The sequence below is a fragment of the Mytilus galloprovincialis genome, chromosome 10, assembly GCF_965363235.1.
Source record: "Mytilus galloprovincialis chromosome 10, xbMytGall1.hap1.1, whole genome shotgun sequence".
NCBI classification, from domain to species: domain Eukaryota; kingdom Metazoa; phylum Mollusca; class Bivalvia; order Mytilida; family Mytilidae; genus Mytilus; species Mytilus galloprovincialis.
This window is the reverse complement of record NC_134847.1, coordinates 2392547-2413725: the sequence shown is the minus strand read 5'-3', so window position 1 is coordinate 2413725 and position 21179 is coordinate 2392547.

Below are 21179 nucleotides of genomic sequence, written 5' to 3'. Positions count from 1 at the left end.
TATGTACTGATCAATCAGGTTTCAAACTAATATGCTACACTACCGTTTGTCCATTATTGACAACATTAACCGGATTGATGAGTATGCCGATTGTAATGCAGAAATATGTTATATTATTTTGTATAGACCTTCAGACCTACAATGTCCCAATATGTTCCGGGTTTACTGTTTCATACTATCCCTGTCTCATTTTCTTCATTTTTCTAAAAAAAAATGGTTTTTGTGGGAGCAATACTTTAAATCATTATCTTCTAATAATTGTTTGCAATTTTCTCACAGAAGTTCAAATATAGTTTAAATTGATGAGCTGTAACGTTTAAAGAAGACCAGTTTTCTGATGTTGTCAATGCATTGGTTACCTTGCATATTTTAGAACACAACATTGTACTTTACTTAGTGTTATTCTAATCAAATTCAATAACATATGGTTATGCACCAAAACTGTCTAAAGACCAGATGTTTCAGATTGTATACCACAGCTGGTGCATTCGATATTTAATACAGATAATTTGATACGGACGCCATCACGAGTTTGTTGACCGATATGCCATATTCGTCTTACAGATGACAACGAATATGTTCCAATTGTCGTAACTACAATCCTGTCCCCTTTCCACCGAATGTGACCTACCGATTTAGACCTATCACTGTTTGTATTAACATTAGCAACACGAAGGATGTGTCTAATGTGAATCAGGATCTGCTTTCTCTTCCATTGCACCTGAGATCACCACCAGTTTTGGGTGCAGTTCTTGTTGTTCAGTCTTTAGTTTTCTATGTTTTGTTTATGTACTGTTGTTAGTCTGTTAGTCAATTCTTGTTTTTGCCATGGCGTTGTTAGTTTATTTCAGACCTATGAGTATAAATGTGCCTTCAATATCTTTCGCCTCTCTTCAGTCAAACATGAATCATGCTATTTACTGAATTATAATCATCTGTCAGTATATGTGCATTGTTACAATCAGTTATCAAACATATGTATTACACTTCCATTGGTCTTCCTAAGTAAATATTTTGCATTGATAAATATGCCATATTTATTCAGAAATAAGTTTCAAAATTGTTTTTTTGCCGGCACCTGGACTACAATCGAATTAAATCACTAAAAGTAAATCTCTGTCGTAGTTTGACAGCTCTGACAACTTAACAAATAATTTGTTCTAGAAAAAAATAGTTTCCTTTCCTGTGTTGATAGTTTGCTGTCACATTGATTAAATTTACCTTTTTCGAATACATTTTCCAATTGTCCTATCATGATTTATAAATGTCTGTCCATTGAATTTTGTATATCATTAATATGTATCATATTCTAGAAATCTATGACAAGGACGTTATGCTTATGATATTGAATTAATAATAATAACTTAATATGATATGCAATGTTCTCAGTGGTGATGCTATCCTGTATCTGCTCATAACAAGATACTTCACTGGAGAAGATATGAAAACAATCGAATCACATCAGTAGTAGTAAATATCTTTCGAGGTTTAACGGCTCTAACAACATTATAAGTAACTTGATTCTGAAATAAACAATGTGGTCTTCCTGTGTTGCTGGTTTGCTCTCGCAAGGATTACATTTATTTCTACAACAATCAAATTACATGATTCTGTAGAAATAAGTTTCCTTAATGTGTTGCTGGTTTGCTCTCGCAATGATTTAGTTTTTCTTCTTAAAAACATTTTGAGATTTTCCAACTTAGATTTATAAATGTGTGTCAAGTTATTTTGGTATTACATGTACAGTGTACAATTTTTTAGAAATCAAAAATAAGGACGTTTATATCGACATTTGATGTGTTTGCGCTTTTGGTTTTGCCGTTTGATAAGGGACTTTCCGTTTTGAACTTTCCTTAATTTCAGTATTTTTTGTTATTTTACTATTTATATTGATGTTAATGAATTGAGAATAAAATTGAGAATGGAGATAGGGAATGTGCCAAAGAGACAACAACCCGACCATAGCAAAAAACAACAGCAGAAGGTCACCAACAGGTCTTCAATGTAGCAAGAAATTCCCGCACCCGGAGGCGTCCTTCAGCTGGCCCCTAAACAAATATATACTAGTTCAGTGACAGTTCAGAAGACTGCGTAAGGTCGTCTGAATTCGGCCACTCTTGTGTTTTGCCATATTCAAAGTTAATCAAGTGTATTTAACTTTATAAAACATGTATAAACTAATGTGTCTACAATTAAAAGTCTGCTTGTGGTACCTGCATAATAATCAAATTACAACGCTTGACATAGATATCTTTAAAGGTCTGACGTCTCTTACAAAACTGTAGGTAACTTATTTCCACTAAACACAATTTGCATTCGTTAGTTGCTGGTTTGCTCTTGCAATGATTTAATGAATCGTTTTGAAAACATTTTATTTGCAAACTGTAATGAATCATAACGATTTATTATTTTGTAAGTACCTGTAGACCATTCAATTTACAATGGTCCCTATGTGTTGCTGATTTACAGTCTTATTATATCATCCCTATCCTTTTTTTTTTTTTCAAAGTAAAATAAGTTTTTGTGAAAGCAATATTTATAGTCAGCGGTTTTATCATTTGTTTGCAGTTTCCCTGAAGATGTTTAAATATCGTTTATAATTTATTTGCTATAACGTTTGAAGTATACCAGTTTCAAGAAATAAAAAGGCCATTTAAATTGATGTAATTGAATAGATAACATGGCTTAAGTTTTTCCATAAATATGTTTCCCTTTATGAATATGACATAATTTATGCAGAAATTCGTTTCAAAAATATTATTTTGAAGGTACCTCCAAAACAACAGAATAACATCGCTGGATATTAATCTCTTCAATGACTTGACAGCTCTGACAACACTGTAAGTAACCTGATTCCACAAAGTATAATTTGACAGCTCTGACAACACTGTAAGTAACCTGATTCAACAAAATATAATTTGACAGCTCTGACAACACTATAAGTAACCTCATGTCAAAAAATATAATTTGACAGCTCTCACAACACTGAAAGTAACCTGATGCCACAAAATATAATTTGACAGCTCTGACAACACTGTAAGTAACCTGATGCCCTAAAGTATAGTTTGACAGCTCTCACAACACTGTAAGTAACCTGATGCCACAAAATATAATTTGACAGCTCTCACAACACTGTAAGTAACCTGATGCCACAAAATATAATTTGACAGCTCTCACAACACTGTAAGTAACCTGATGCCCTAAAGTATAGTTTGACAGCTCTGACATCACTGTAAGTAACCTGATGCCACAAAATATAATTTGACAGTTCTGACAACACTGTAAGTAACCTGATGCTACAAAATATAATTTGACAGCTCTGACAACACTGTAAGTAACCTGATTCCACAAAGTATAGTTTGACAGCTCTGACAATACTGTAAGTAACCTGATGCCCTAAAGTATAGTTTGACAGCTCTGACACCACTGTACACTACACAAAATCCCGGATTTGAAGAGGTATGCAAATGTTATGTAAATGTATTCAGAGACCGACATTTACATATATTTATAAACCGCTGCATTTAGTTTATCTTGTCTTTACATGTAGTAAATATCAACATTTCTTGTGCTATACCCTCCTATGGGCGGTTATGAGAGACCGCGGTTTATAAAATATATTAACACCTAATCAAACCATTTTAAAGTTTAGAATTTGCATATATTTATAACCATCTCAAAACTTTCGCAAACTTATGTATTTGTATACCTCTGCAAATTGAAATCTTTGTCATGTATTTTTCTATGATGTAAATTCATCCGCAAATGTGTTTCTTTGTCTAGGTAGCAAAGCATCATCATTTAAATAATTTTATAGGGGTTATAAAGTGTAAGGTGCATCTACATTTGCCTGGTATGTAAACCAATTGAAAACGAGAACTTTATAGAGGGGTGTAAAGCATCATTTCCTTTATTCTGCAGAGACCTGTCAAATGTATTGTAAAGGAATATTTTTGTTAGTCTTTATAGTCGGCTGAAATGTATGTCAAATCAGAACATATCAAAAGCCTTTGAGCATATTCCTAAATGTATGGTAAATACATAGATTTGCAGACAATTTGTTTAATTAAGAAATGTGGCCAATTGATAATATCAATGACATGTGTAAATATATTGGGCATTTGTAGCTTTGAATACATATGCAAAGAAATGATAAAGAAAGATATTTCAGACAGCTAGAAATGTATGTATAAATATATTGGGCATATGAAACTTTTAATATGTATGCAAAGATATTATAAAGAAAGATATTTAAGACAGCTAGAAATGTATGGTAAATAGTTATATTTGCTTTTAGTTTGCTGATATATTTGAAAGGTGCATATTATATGGACAAATATTGCCATAGCTTTACTGGTAAAGCTATGATATGACAAATATAGCTGCTTTGGGATTAGTTTGGCATATTGGTAATATCATTTATTATACATGTATTTTAATAATTTCGTTTTAATAAAAAAAAAATCGGGTCTACAAAATCGGTTCTTGATCTCTTGATGTACTGCGTGAATTTCTTTATCCATCAAAATCTTCTACTCTCGGGAAGTTATGATGGTTCATTCGCGTAGCATAACACGATCGTTTCCTTTGAGTATCTCTTTGAAACTTCTGGAATTGCACGAGTCATAATTCACTCTGTTTATAAAACATAGAATTTACTTTTTTTAAAAGAGACATATACTACAATATGTATTATATGTTACTGCAGAGACATATATATACTATATATATATGTCTCTTGTTACTGGTAGAAATAATACACATATACAAATTAACCCAAAACATACTAGATAGTAACAAATTTAAAATCGGTAGCATTCGGAAGGTTATTGAGCGATTTATCAAGTTTTTATAAAAAGTCCAAGTTTCTGAAATAGTGTAGAAATATTCCTTCATCTGTAGTAAAGTTGACACATAATATTTGACACAAAACACATCTTGAGAGAATGTTTTTTTAAAAGAATCGGCTAGTTTGCACACATAATTATATAAACGTTAATCTATTGACGAATATTTTCCTTATCCGTTAGTCCTGTCACGAGATGTTGAACTCCGTGTGCTTCATGAAGTGTCCTCAGCAAAAACTTTCTTGTTAAAGTTAAAAATTACAAACAAAGAACCAGTGAGTCACGTGTCATAATTGACACATAATTTACCAATGAAATCAAACAAAATCGATAGATAATATCATTCCATCGACGAGATGTCGCCCTTCCTCCGATCAACGGGGTTTATCAGCAGTTAAGTGTGACAATTATCACCTTTTACAGAAAGATCTGGTCCGAAAAGATCAATAGAAGACAACCGCTAGTATCAATATCCATCAATATAATAAGGCACAAATAATTATCATTTCTTTATGATTTATAAATTGTCTTAAAACAATGCTCCCGTTGTCATTTGATTGTGTTATTTAAATACGCAAAACTTAAAACAAGTTATCGAACTATCAGTCATTCGAAATCTCATTTACCGCCTATTTTATCCTAAAATTTTACAGCGTTCATATGTACTTTGACAGGAATCGTTTTTTTTTTATGCGCCCGTTTGTGGGACGTATTATGGTATACCGTTGTCCGTCTGTCCGTCCGTCCGTCGTCAACATGTCGGACAATAACTCAAAAAGGCTTGACCCAATTCGCACGAAACTTTGGTGAATTGTTAATATCTATTGACGTGAGCTCCCTTTCGATTTTTATCAATTTTAGATTTTAAGTTTCTGAATTTTTGGGGTTTTATTTATGAAAAAAGGGGGGATTTTTCAGTGTTCGGACAATAACTCAAGAACACTTTCACCAATTTTCACGAAACTTTGGTGAATTTATTTTTTCTATTGACATGAGCTCCCTTTTGATTTTTATAAATTTTACATTTTATGTTCCAATTCGCATATTTATGTAAAAAGGGGTGATTTTCCAGTTTTCGGACAATAACTCAAAAATGCTTTCAGCAGTTTTTATGAAACTTTGGTGAATTGTTTATATCTATTGACGTAAGCTCCCTTTTTAATTTTATAAATTTTAGATGTTAAGTTTCAGAGTTACGTCATTTTATTCATAAAAAAGGGAGGACTTTCCAGTTTTCGGACAATGCTTTGAGCAGTTATCAAAAATCTTTGGTGACTGGTTTATATTTATTAAGATAACCTCCCTTTAGTTTTTCATGATTTTCTGATATGACATTGAGAAGTTATTGAAGAAAAAGTGACGGGCGTATCATGCGCTCATGGCGCAGCTGTTTATATTTTCTATCATGATCAAATAAGTTTTTTTTTGTGTTTTTTGTTGTTGCAATAATTGCATTTAACATAGTCTTTGCACACATTTCAATTGAAATAACATTGAAACAAGATTGAAGGTTATATAAGTCTCAAAAAGTTTTAACATAATTCAAGAAGATTTGTAAACGACAAATACATATTACACTAATGTTGATAGGGGCTCGTATCATGGAAAACCTATCTTTAAAAAAAAGGCAATTGTACCCTGTACAACAAGACGAAGTCTAGACTTATAGTTTTAGCGGAAATGTATATGATTCGTGTTTGAATAATGGAATATCTTGCACTTCTTTCTTATACATATTTACGCAAAGTCTTAAAATAACTACATGTATCATTGTACTTGCTTTCCACACAGGCGGAAAATAAGGAAAGAGGGGCAACAAAAATAAACTACCATTATTGTTAAATCGCATTGATAAGTGTTTAAAACTCTAAATAAGTTGAAATATTTTCCAATAAAAGAATAAAACAAAAACTTTTATTTTACATACTCCTCCGTTCACGATGTTGTAATACCTATGCAGGTTGAACTTCAATTTAAAGGTTTATCTATTGAAGTTTTAGTTCTTTGGGTACCAAACGTGACCTTTTTAAATAAATTAATTTGTAATTAGTTAATTATGCAAAGTGCAAATCTGGCAGAATCTATCAATGCAAATGCCCATATATTCAAATTACTATTCAAAATGTGAGGTTAGTTTATAAATTAATAGTCATTGTAAAAAATGCTTCAAAAATTAAAAAAAAATCACAGGTGGCTCAAATGTAAAAAGAAATGTTAAAATGAATTGCTTTTGGCAAGAGACGCACACTCATTTCATGATTGTATCTACATCTCACATAAGTTATGGACTAGTACTGCACCCGTATAGACTAGCATTGGGGGTTGCAGGTCATAGTCCAGGTACTAGCAACAGTGATTTTTTTTTTATTGTTTTTTTTTTTGGGGGGTGGGGGTATGTGAAATACTGCTTTCCTGTGTTATGTCTCGTAAACTTAGGTTCTTAGTTTGTTAGGACAACAGTTATGCGCTGGGAAAAAAAAACTGCAGTTGCTATTTTCATTAACTAAGATAAAGATATGGGTGCCCCTGACCACTCTTACAATTTTCTGTAAAGTTTTCAGTAAAAAAAGAATGTTGACAAATATCATATGCTATGAGAATTCAAAGACGATTTAAGTAGAGCAAATAAAAATTAACCAATCGTTCCGAGAAGGGTAAAGAGTACTCTAAGGGTTGCAAGCGCAACATGAGTTTAAAGGCTGTCAATCCTTCTAAGATTGCTACTAGATACACTCTTAGCAGATGAGATTAATCTTTAGCACTAAGATTGTGCCAAAACTAATTTATGACAGACTGAGTGCTTCGTTTTTATCAACCAAGTTTCATTAAGCATTTACACAAAAAATTAAGTGTGAACGTTTACAACACAAAGACAAAAGTACAGAAATGAAAAATGCTACCAAGGACGTCAAAGTAGAGAGGAGACATGCAACAACGCTAGCGGATGAATACAATGAACGAAATGGTCCACAAAAGTAAAAAATAACCTAAGACTAGAACTATGTTATATGAAAGTCATAAAATGAACTACTAAATTATAAATCTTGTTCATTGTAAATAATAATAATCAAACTTAATACGTACGTAACTTTTTTGTAAATCGTGACTTTTTTGTCATGTGATTTCCTGTCCTTTTAATTTTTGTCCCTTATTCGTAAAATGCACTAGTAAACTGAACTCTGTGATTCGTAAAATAACGAATAGATATCAATTTCATTTGTAATAATAAGTATACCTAGTTGACAATGTTTCCAACTATACAAAAGACTTTATGAGAAAAAATAATATTTTTCAAATCTATTTGTTCCTATGAATTACGGCGCTTCTTTCTTTTAACAGTCATAGGATAAAAGAGGGTCTGGAAAAGGAGGGAGGTGTTCTTCAATTCTTAATATTATTTACGCCATTTTTTCTCTATTCTATATAAATTTTGCCCATTATTATCTATTTTTTATATTGTAGAAGCCCACTATTCTCTATTCTTAAATTTTTGACCTATCCTTTTCTTTTCTATTCTTTATTTTTTTAGCACATTATTCTCTATTCTGTAAACTCCATCCACACCCTCATATATAGAAGATACCATTCTAGTTATCTACGTCTTTTTTTATTTCACTAAATTATTATGATTGTATCTCTTAATGTTAATTTTTTTTTATTTCTTTTTTAAAAGTAGTGTCTTTTTCTAACCTAGACTTGTATACATGTTTAATTTTGCTCCAGATTTTTTTTTCATTTTCAATGCAGTTTCGTGTTCCCCTCTAAGTGGGCAATTTTTCTTCATAATCCAAAACTGTGTACTTATATTTCAAGATAACACGACACCGAATGGCATATCTCCCGATTTCTAAAATATTTGGCACACTTGTACTTTGAATCGAGTTACATCGGAATATGTAATAAAAAAAATGGGGGTCACCACTTCTGTTTTTTCGTAAATTTGATTAGAAAACGTCAATTTTGACGACAAATTTACACAGGGGAAATGCTTTGTTTTAACTTTTCTTTTTTTTAATTTTTTTTTCAATAGATGGCTTTGTTCTTATATACGGAGAAAACTAAAAACTAACATAATATCCCGGATTATGCCTCTAAGGTGCATGCTTTTTGTATTAGTTGTTATTAGCTTTCAACTAGCTGTCAGTAACTGCGAGTACTCTGTACTTAAAGTCTTTTGGTTGTTGGGATGTATAAGTACCCTTCCACGTCCACTCTCTTTTTGTAAGATGTATTCTATTTGCATCCATCTGATGAGTTAAGCCTTTTTTAACTGATTTCTACAGTTTATTCTCATGTTGTACTGTTACACCACTGTCCCAAGTTAAACTGGTCCGTCTTTCCATCTTAAGCTTCGCACCGTTAGTGTAACGATAAGGGAACACAACAGGGGTCCAGTTTATGTCCCAGGTTAGGGGAAAGGAGGGTTGGCGCCTTTAAACGAGTTTAACCTGACCACATTCTGTATGTTCCTGTCCCGAGTCAAGTAGTCTGTAATTTAGTTTGTTGCTATGTAACATATTTGTTTTTCGTTCATTATTTTGTACATAAATTAGGTTTTCTCGTTTGAATTGTTTTACATATGTAATTTCGGGGCCTTTTAAAGCTGACTATGCGGTATGACTTTGCTCATTGTTGAAGGCAGTACAGTGACCTATATATGTAAATTTCAGTGTCATTTTGTCTCTTGTGGAGAGTTGTATCATTGGCAATCATACCACATCCTTTTATTTTTTTTTATATATATAGAAACACATATGTCATCATCCTTGTGTTTTATATACATTGCTTCAAAGTTGACCGATACGCTTAGAATTTGACAGAAAACGTGTGACGTTACAGAATAAAGTAATTTGGTAAACAGTGATATTGAGGTACAATTTGAATTGATTGATTGATGGTTGCTCAACGTCCGGTGGCAACTATTTCATGCATTTACAGGACGATACAGTGCAATTTGAATTGTTGTGTCTGAAAAACACATTTGGTGCAGCAGTCAAGAAAGGTTAAACATTCTGTTATTTGTGGAAATTAAAAAGAAAATCAACATCCTGATACAATACACAATCTTAATATAGCATGCTTTGTACATGTATGATGTAAACGTGTGGGTTGTGTGCGTAGTTAGTCGGACCATGGAAGTGGAAGTATTATATACTTCCATGGTCGGACAAACCTTGCAAACTGTATGCAAAATTTCACTCAAATACACCAAGTTCAACATTCTGTCGTTCGTGAAAAATTATTAAAGAAAAAAATGATCCCGAGAATATATATGCACCCTCAATATAGGTAAAAAAATATATCGGCGCAATATATTTAAAAATGCCAAATTTAGCAACATGTCATAAAAAAAACAAAAAAACCATTGACAAGATGAGAATCGTTAGTGTATGTACTAACACCAGGTACATCATTTAAAAGTTTAAGCTTAAAAACTGTACATAATCCTACGAAATCAGCCGTATAATCCTATACTAGTATACCAAGTGCGGGACTGTCGAAAGGACACTGGTAAAACAATATGATCCCAGTATTTAGCCAAGGGCACACAATTTATATTAGCATATATAATGATGTTCTATTTTATAAATTATTATAAATCATTTGGTGACAAAATATCTTTTTGTATAAGCAGTTCATAGTGGATGGTGATTGGGAGATATCAAATATAGCAAACTAACATGTACGTCATTTTGACTTTGATGGAAAGTTGTTTAATTGGCAATCATATCACATCTCCTTATGTCATAATGGTTTGAGTTTTTTCAAGACTAACAAATACGTACTAGGAGAATAAACTATGTTGCTGTTATAGCTTAAATCTTACTATTGTTGTGAACATTTGATGTTATAATTTGATAGATTAAATACTTGCTATACTAAATATACTTATTTCGGGGCCTTTTATAGCTGACTATGCGGTATGGGCTTTGCTCATTGTTGAAGGCCGTACGGTGACCTATAGTTGTTAATTTCTGTGTCATTTTGGTCTTTTGTGGAGAGTTGTCTCATTGGCAATCATACCACATCTTCTTTTTTTATAATTATAAACTTTCATATTCAAGAGAACCCAACAAATCTTTACTAAAACTACCGTAACAGATTAGCAGTAGAAAAATACTTGTCCATTCTGCATTAGTCACGTGTTATCTATATGTCTTTGGTTTTGATTGTCGTTATAATAATTGGCCGGTTGCTGTGTATATCCCACATTTCCATTTTTGCAAATAAAGAAATAGCAACCCTTTTAATTTACATAAACACTCGTATACTTGTTAGAAAAACTCCTTATAAGACTGTGAATACTCTCGTGCTTTTCCCGACGCCCATGTGACCAATATGCCCCCCACAAAAAGGCACCTTTGCTAATCGCATGTGAGTCGTTTTGTCTCCCCACTTTGTGAAAAGGTGCGTTTTTTACCAGCTGTACCAGGCCTGTATATCATATCTAACTCAAAACACCAAAAACACACCCATCTCCGAAGACCAAAGTGCAAATTAATATTAATCTAAATTCAAAATGATTTTAAGATTTGTCCCTCGCGGGAGGCGTTGATGTGGACATTGAAATATCGGGCGTCCGTCCTTTCGTCCGGTCTTGTTAGCTCTCTAACGTGTACAATTCTTGCCAGATTTTTATAAAACTTATATATCAGGTATATATCAGCCTTTTTGCTGACAAGTTTCAAAATCAGTGCCGACTAACTGCTTATTGCATTGAGTAAAAACAAAAAGCGACTCAAAGACAAACACCAGTTTACAAGTATACGACATAAATATGAGGATGTCAGAATGTGACAGTAAACCGAATTTATTTTACATGACTTGCTATTTTTATTACCGGATTTCCAGTCCCGTTATTGATTTATTGTTGTACTGCGGACGAGCAGGCGGACTGCTCCAGTTATTTCCGTGCGATGACTAAGTCTTATGAACCTTTCATCCAAAGGTTTTCAAATTTTGATATGTTGTAACTGGTGAGAAAATGGAGGTTAAGAGTTCGATATTGACGATTAACTTTACATCATTCAGCAACAACATTATTTTGATTTGAAATGAAATGCTATTGCTAAGAAATATTTTAAAAATTTTGAGCCTTCGATTAGAACATATACATGTACTGGGATTTTTTTTTATATCATTATACCTATAAATAGGATAAAGTCAAGATTGGGAAACCAAAGGGCACCAAGATATTTTATTAAAATTTTGAATTGATTGAATACTACCATATATATCTTCAGAATAAAACTGATACAGGAGCAGAAAGGTTATTGAAATTGATGTATTTTTTTCCCATTAATGTCGGTCATTTTTATTCTTGTTAAAACACGAAATACAGAGATTACCTGATTCAAAAATTGAATTGCTTGCTTTGCATCGAATTTATTGTATCTGCTACATGTATGAGAAGCAGGGAAACGAGAATGTTTTTTTTTATATACAAAACATAATTGTTTTAAAACAGTTTTACTGTATAAAATATTAAAAACATATTTTTAGATACAATGTTACAGTAACTGTCCTTATTTCTCTTTTAATTTTCAAGCATATAAACTTTCAAATTATCTGCGTTTTTCAATAATACAATATTCTATTACAAAGCATTAACACGTTTTCACGAATACAATCTGCATGATTAATGATGTCTTTATCTGGCAACTCTTGGCTTGCATAATTGGTATTATCCTGCAATTGGGTGTCCTACTATACAGATACAGCCCTACAGATATCGCTATGCTGTATCTGTATACTATACAGATATCGCTTTAAAGCTCCGCCCACTGCCGGACTGAGTATTGTTTGAACCTGTGTGACCTCAGAATGTGTATTCCAGTTGCATTCCAATGACGATGACAATTGTCGATTTCAAAACTTGAATGTGTATGCTTGTGTTACAAAATCAACCATGTCAATTTCAGCATGCATGTTTAGTGAATGTCAAGTCTGAAGCGTAGGACAACTCGTACACTTCTGTTTCAAATTTGACAATGTTTTGTTATTTGTTTTTACTGTTCAAATTAGTTGTTATGTTAAAATAGATAATTATTCACCTTGAGCGATGTATTATTGTTGACCATTCGAGATTCTATTTTGCGAACCCGTCTTCAGCGTAATGTGTGATTTTGATATTACTACGCGGGCCTCAAGGGATTGCAAGCTAAATATGTTAGTTTTTGTGTCTTTCAAAACACAAACAATATACAGAATTAATTGCAGGATAAAGACAATAACTGTTTAGTGTCTTTAAATATCAGCTGTATTTGTACTCGGCTCGAAACAGGTGTAGTAGCTCGCTAAAAGCTCGCATACACCTTGTTTCCTAGCCTCGCACAAATACAGCTGATATTTAAAGACACTAAACAGTTATTGTCTATTAATCTGTTTACAACGTCTGGATTTAATTATACACAATTAGCGTTACATTGTATTTGATCAATTTTGGTAATTAACACATACGGTTTCCCTTTTAAAGTACCCTGTAGTGTTAAAAGATGAACCATTTCACAGTCAGGAAAATCCCTTCATTTACATACAAGTGACACATTTACCACCTATTAAGGGATAGTTACATAATGTAATTCATGCTCTTTCTTCGCAGTATAGCCAGTCGAGGTCGTTAAAAACTCCCATCATCATCATCTCTTTCTTCATTGTATTATTAGACATTTTCAATTGTAAACATAAACATTCTGACAACATTCTGATAAAATACATGTATGTGCATACTCGTGTATTTTCAATTTATAGGATCATGCAAAACACACGCCTTGGCTCAAGTTATATTGAAATAATTATTTTGTATTCTCTTGTTTAAAATGAAAAAAAGATCACAAATAAGCAGAAGCTAAACTAACTTTTTTCCAAGTCCACATCAAGATTGGTAGACTTAAGCTTGGGTTGAGAAAACGTACCGTGTTTATCGATTTGATCTTATTTATTCTAGTTGAGAGTTCATTCTTAATGACATCGTTGTTTTCATATTTTGAAGTACAAAAAGGAAAACCTGCTTACAATTTAGTACAGTGTTATTATAATAGTGCATTTCTCCCTACACCTGAGATTCATGTAGTATTTGCAACTGGACGTTTACACAAATCAATCCATCTACCCATTTATTATGTGGCTATAAGATTAAAAAAATATATTTATTTTTTCCGTAAATGCGAAATAATCGACACATCTTACAGCATTTACTAGGGTCTGGATGGGGTCTTTCATATCTGTATTCTATGATAATTTAGATCATATTTCTCTATTTTTTTTTTATATTTTATGCCCATTGTCATGATTATTTTCTATTCTGTATATATATTAGACCCTTTTTATCTAATTTTTTGGGAGTAAATTATTTTTTTTTCTTCTTTTAGCTCTAACCACGACCCTCATTTACGTTTGTTGTGCATGCGAGATATAAACTGCAGTCTCGCAAAGCTATACCTGTGTGAAGACAACTTAACAGTATCAATGTTTCATATACTAACTATGAAGTAAATAAAATGCATTTCTTTACGTACATAAATACATCCGACAAATGTTTTCAAAAATAAGCAAATATTTGTCAGCATTTACTTTGGTTGTAAATGTTTTATAAACCGCGGTCTCTCAAAACTTTGCATACGTCTATAAAGATATGTGGCAAATATTATTATTTATCAAAATATCTATGATAGTGGAAAGTATTAGTAAATAAAATACATGTCTTTACATACATAAACTATATCGACAAATGTTTACAAATATAACACAAACATTTGACAGCATTTACTTTGGCTGTAAATATTTTATAAACCGCGGTCTCTCAAAACTTTGCATACGTCTGTAAAGATATGTTGCAAATATCGATATTTATCAAAATATTTATGATAATGGAAAGTATAAGTAAATAAAATGCACTCCTTTACATACATAAACGATATCGACAAACGTTTTCAAATATAACACAAACAGTTGATAGCATTTGCATTGGTTGTAAATGTTTTATAAACCGCGGTCTCTCAAAACTTTGCATACGTCTGTAAAGATATGTTGCAAATATCGATATTTATCAAAATAACTATAATACTGGAAAGTATTAGTAAATAAAATACATTTCTTTACATGCATGAACGATATCAAAAAACGTTTGCAAATATAACATAAACATTTGACAGCATTTACATTGGTTGTAAATGTTTTATAAACCGCGGTCTCTCAAAACTGCCCACACCTCTGTAAAACATTTATGTAAATTTTAAACTTTGCATACATCTCCTATCCTGGAAAGTGCATGCAAATATAAGGCCTATCTTTACATATCTTTAGAATATGAATAAAGATATGGAAATAAAATAATTATCTTTAGCATATCTTTGAGAACGTCCTAAATAATGCCAAAGGAATAATGCATTTACATATACATTAGTAGGTCCGCAAATATATCTGGCAGAAAAGTAGTTACATTTGTCAAACATTTACATGATTGCCCAAATTGTTGTAAATCTGCCTTTTCGTGTAGTGGTAAGTAACCTGATGCCACAAAATATAATTTGACAGCCCTGACAACACTGTAAGTAACCTGATGCCACAAAAGCTCTGACAACACAAGTAACCTGATGCCACAAAATATAATTTGACAGCTCTGACAACACTGTAAGTAACCTGATGCCACAAAATATGATTTGACAGCTCTGACAACACTGTAAGTAACCTGATGCCACAAAATATAATTTGACAGCTCTGACAACACTGTAAGTAACCTGATGCCACAAAATATAATTTGACAGCTCTGACAACACTGTAAGTAACCTGATTTCACAAAGTATAATTTGACAGCTCTGACAACACTGTAAGTAACCTGATTCCGAAAAAATATAATTTGACAGCTCTGACAACACTGTAAGTAACCTCATGTCAAAAAATATAATTTGACAGCTCTGACAACACTGTAAGTAACCTCATGTCAAAAAATATAATTTGACAGCTCTGACAACACTGTAAGTAACCTGATGCCCTAAAGTATAGTTTGACAGCTCTGACATCACTGTAAGTAACCTGATGCCACAAAATATAATTTGACAGCTCTGACAACACTGTAGGTAACATGATACCCTTAAGTATAGTTTGACAGCTCTGACACCACTGTAAGTAACCTGATGCCACAAAGTATAATTCGACAGCTCTGACAACACTGTAAGTAACCTGATTCCGCAAAATATAATTTGACAGCTCTGACAACACTGTAAGTAACCTGATTCCGCAAAATATAATTGACAGCTCTGACAACACTGTAAGTAACCTGATTCCGCAAAATACAATTTGACGGCTCTGACAACACTATAAGTAACCTGATGCCCTAAAGTATAGTTTGACAGCTCTGACAGCACTGTAAGTAACCTGATGCCACAAAATTTAATTTGACAGCTCTGACAACACTGTAAGTAACCTGATGCCCTAAAGTATAGTTTGACAGCTCTGACAACACTGTAAGTAACCTGATGCCACAAAGTATAATTCGACAGCTCTGACAACACTGTAAGTAACCTGATTCCGCAAAATACAATTTGACGGCTCTGACAACACTGTAAGTAACCTGATTCCGCAAAACATAATTGACAGCTCTGACAACACTGTAAGTAACCTGATTCCGCAAAATACAATTTGACGGCTCTGACATCACTATAAGTAACCTGATGCCCTAAAGTATAGTTTGACAGCTCTGACAGCACTGTAAGTAACCTGATGCCACAAAATCTAATTTGACAGCTCTGACAACACTGTAAGTAACCTGATGCCCTAAAGTATAGTTTGACAGCTCTGACAACACTGTAAGTAACCTGATGCCACAAAGTATAATTCGACAGCTCTGACAACACTGTAAGTAACCTGATTCCGCAAAATACAATTTGACGGCTCTGACAACACTGTAAGTAACCTGATTCCGCAAAATACAATTTGACGGCTCTGACAACACTGTAAGTAACCTGATGCCACAAATTATAATTCGACAGCTCTGACAACACTGTAAGTAACCTGATTCCGCAAAATACAATTTGACGGCTCTGACAACACTGTAAGTAACCTGATTCCGCAAAATACAATTTGACGGCTCTGACAACACTATAAGTAACCTGATGCCCTAAAGTATAGTTTGACAGCTCTGACAGCACTGTAAGTAACCTGATGCCACAAAATTTAATTTGACAGCTCTGACAACACTGTAAGTAACCTGATGCCCTAAAGTATAGTTTGACAGCTCTGACAGCACTGTAAGTAACCTGATGCCACAAAGTATAATTCGACAGCTCTGACAACACTGTAAGTAACCTGATGCCACAAAGTATAATTTGACAGCTCTGACAACACTGTAAGTAACCTGATGCCACAAAGTATAATTTGACAGCTCTGATAAAACTTTTAGTAACCTGATGCCCTAAAGTATAATTTGACAGCTCTGACAACACTATAAGTAATCTGATTCCACAAAGTATAATTCGACAGCTCTGACAACACTGTAAATAACCTGATGCCACAAAGTATAATTCGACAGCTCTGACAACACTGTAAGTAACCTGATGCCACAAAGTATAATTTGACAGCTCTGATAACACTTTTAGTAACCTGATGCCCTAAAGTATAATTTGACAGCTCTGACAACACTATAAGTAATCTGATTCCACAAAGTATAATTCGACAGCTCTGACAATACTGTAAATAACCTAATGCCACAAAGTATAATTCGACAGCTCTGACAACACTGTAAGTAACCTGATGCCACAAAGTATAATTTGACAGCTCTGACAACACTGTTAGTAACCTGATTCCACAAAGTATAAATTGACAGCTCTGACAACACTGTAAGTAACCTGATGCCACAAAGTATAATTTGACAGCTCTGACAACACTGTAAGTAACCTGATTCACAAAGTATTATTTGACAGCTCTGACAACACTGTAAGTAACCTGATGCCACAAAGTATAATTTGCCTTCGTGTGTTGCTAGTTTGCTTTTGGTAAAATCTAATTCATCTTTTGAAAACATTTTTAAATTTTCTACAAAAGTTTTCAAATTGGTGACAATGAATTTGGTATTGCATCTAAGGCGTACCATTTTCAAGAAATAAAAGATAAGGAAGTTGAGATTAAATATCTTGGATTAATAAGATAGCTTAAGATGATGTAACGTTCTAAATGGTGATATTACCTTGTATCATTTTAGAATAAAACGTTTGATTTAGAAGAGATGACAGAATTGTTATTGATATTGAGAGTAAACCTTTCACAAAAGTGATAGCATTATCAATCTGGTGCTATAAATAAGTACATCTTTGATCAGAAATTAAATTGACTTTCTTGCTTTTTTGTCCCAAAATTAACTCATTGTTGAAGGCCGTACGGTTGTTTATAATTGCTTACATCCACTTCATTTTAACTTTAGTGGATAGTTGTTTCATTGGCAATGATACCACATCTCCTTATTTTTAAAACCTAAACTTTATATTACCCTATCATTTGATAAAGCCATTTGAAATCTGATTTTCAATTATTATGTCCTATGTTATGGTCATTAACAAGGTATAATTTAATATATAATATTTAAAAGGAATAAATATCGCTACATCACGATACTATTCTGATTTTGTAAGAGCGCAACATTATTTTTGTTTCATTGCATCTCTAGTATGTTACACACATTTGCGGAGTTGTTTTTAATTTATCCTGAATAAGAGGCAAACTCGTAGTTACTAAGGAAACCATTGAGCAAAATATGACATGAAAGTCGAAGAATTTGTTGGGGTTCTTCTACTCCAACTCCGCTAGCTATGGACCTGATAAATGAGGTTATAAATTTAACACGTCATTAGACCTTTCTTAAAATCTGGTATTGACCTACCTGATTTAAAATATGATCCATTTTATATTTGTTTTTGCTAATTCATCATTAATGACACGGTCAACAGTATAAGAAAACAATTATTTTTTACAGACTTTAGAGCAGACCTAAAAGATATTTTCGTCTTGTGCTAACTATCTGAGCCATTGATGAAAAAAAACTATATATCATATGATGAAATCTTTGAGTACGAATAGAAAAAAATAACCAGTGTTTAAACAGATATACTGCACTTCCGTTGACACATTATTGTCAAGGTTTTTCTGGGTTTTTTTTACAATGAGGATTATGATAAATGCAATGCATAAATACGTTATGATATTTTGAAGTTACCTACAGACCAATCAAAAAAAATTCCCCATATGTTGCTAATTTGCTATTGCATCATATCAACCTCTCCTTTCATTTAAATTTGTTTAAGTAAAATAAAGTTTCTGTAAACAATATATATAGTTAGTATTTAATCATTTTCAAACCTCTTTGCAATTTTCACAAAGCTGATCAAATATCATTTAAAATTATTTGACATGACTTTTAAAGTGTACCATTGCACATTGTCATGGTTTTCTTGGAGTGTTTTAAAAAAACGTCTTTACATATATCCTTTGGATGGTGGAAAAGAGGGACGAAAGATACCAAAGGGACAGTCAAACTCATAAATCTAAAACAAACTGACAACGCCATGGCTAAAAATGAAAAGACAAACAGACAACAGCACACACGACACAACATAGAAAACTAAAGAATAAACAACACGAACCCCACGTACTGATTGATGTTTTGTGTTAGATTCAAGATTTTGTTTTATTAACTGATGTTGCTCTTGTAATAGTTTCCTCCACCAGCTTACGCGCAATCAAACACGTTTAAAAGTTCAACACTCCATTTTATGTTTGTGCCTGTTTTTTTCGTTTATTGTTTTGTACACCAATCAGATCGTCAGTTTTCTCGTTTGAATTGTTTTACGTTCATTATTTTGGGCCTTTAATAGTTTACTATGGGATATGGTTTTCGGTCATTGTTGAAGGCTGCATGGCCGCCAATAGTTAATAACTTCTACATCACTTGACATCTATTGTAGAGTTGTTTCTTTGACGATCATACAACGTTGTTTTTTTTTGTTATTTAAAATAAATTTAAAAAAAGTGTCGATTAAATTAATACACTGTCAAAGTTCCTCTATTCGTGGATATCAATTTTCGTGGTTTCATAAACAGTTACATCTTTGTGGGTTCTTAAAATCGTTGATTTCAATTTTGTGACAAAAAAAAATGTAAGACGAATTTGAAGATTTCAGAAACGAAAATTCGTGATATCTATCGTATGTTGATTAATAATGAATAGTGGGACATTGTAAAATAAGGTGTTTATTTTCACTCACTCGTTCGTCTTTTATTACCAACAAAATTCATTATGTTTTTAATAAAAAAAAATGTTTTTTGAAATAGGCTAGTTTTATTTGTTATTAGATTTTCTTTCATAGCATCTGATAGTTCATTAGTTTAATGATTAACAGTTCTGCCATTAATGACATCAAAATCGTGATATACCATGTTCTAATTAGTGCCCTGATTTTCATTTTTTGTCGTTGATAACAGAGGACATTATTTGTTTTCATTAATTTCTGCATATTCAAAAAGGATAGTTCTTTACTTATTCCTATTCAATATCTTCTGTCATTAAGTAAATTGAGACTTTAAAATATTTCAATTTGTCGAGATAAAGTTTTTACTTTTTTCAATACCATTTTAACATTTTGTGCACAACAAATAACCGAAACTGTGCAAATGCGGATCAAATGGTCTCCTATTCACTTCCAAACCTTATGATTTAATTGAAAATCTTTTGGATATTGTTGTGTTAAAAGGTTTTGAGGAGTTCAGATACAGAAAAGGGTTCATTACGAAATATATAACCTTGTATAGTGGTTCCAAATGGGATTGCTCTTAGTATTTTAAGACTGACTTTTATAGTTCGTAAGACAAAAACAATTGCTTGTTCTATGAACAGTATAAAGTAAAAACAGAAAAACAGCAGCTATATTTGACATAATGAATCAATGTCGAATGTGCATTATCATCATGCTGGTCGTTCTCATCGATTAGACAGGATTGCATCCCAGGATTTCCTAAAATCAGCTGCTTTTTATACTTTGAGTTTGCTTACCGCTATTATGATTATTCTTTGAAATAGATTTGAATGTTCAAGTTGCCTAAAATAACTACGTTAATTTCAAAATAAAGACAGGGTGATGTGGTTCATGTGTGATTATCAATGACATCTATAGACCAAAAACGAAAGATGACAATATATAGGCTACCGTACGACTTTCAACCGTTTGATAATCTCATAGTAAGCTGAAAACAGCCCGATACAACACTCGTTAAAATTGAATAACCGAAAACTACTTCAAAGTCAATTACTAATATTAACATGAAGCATCAGTTGGGATTTAACAC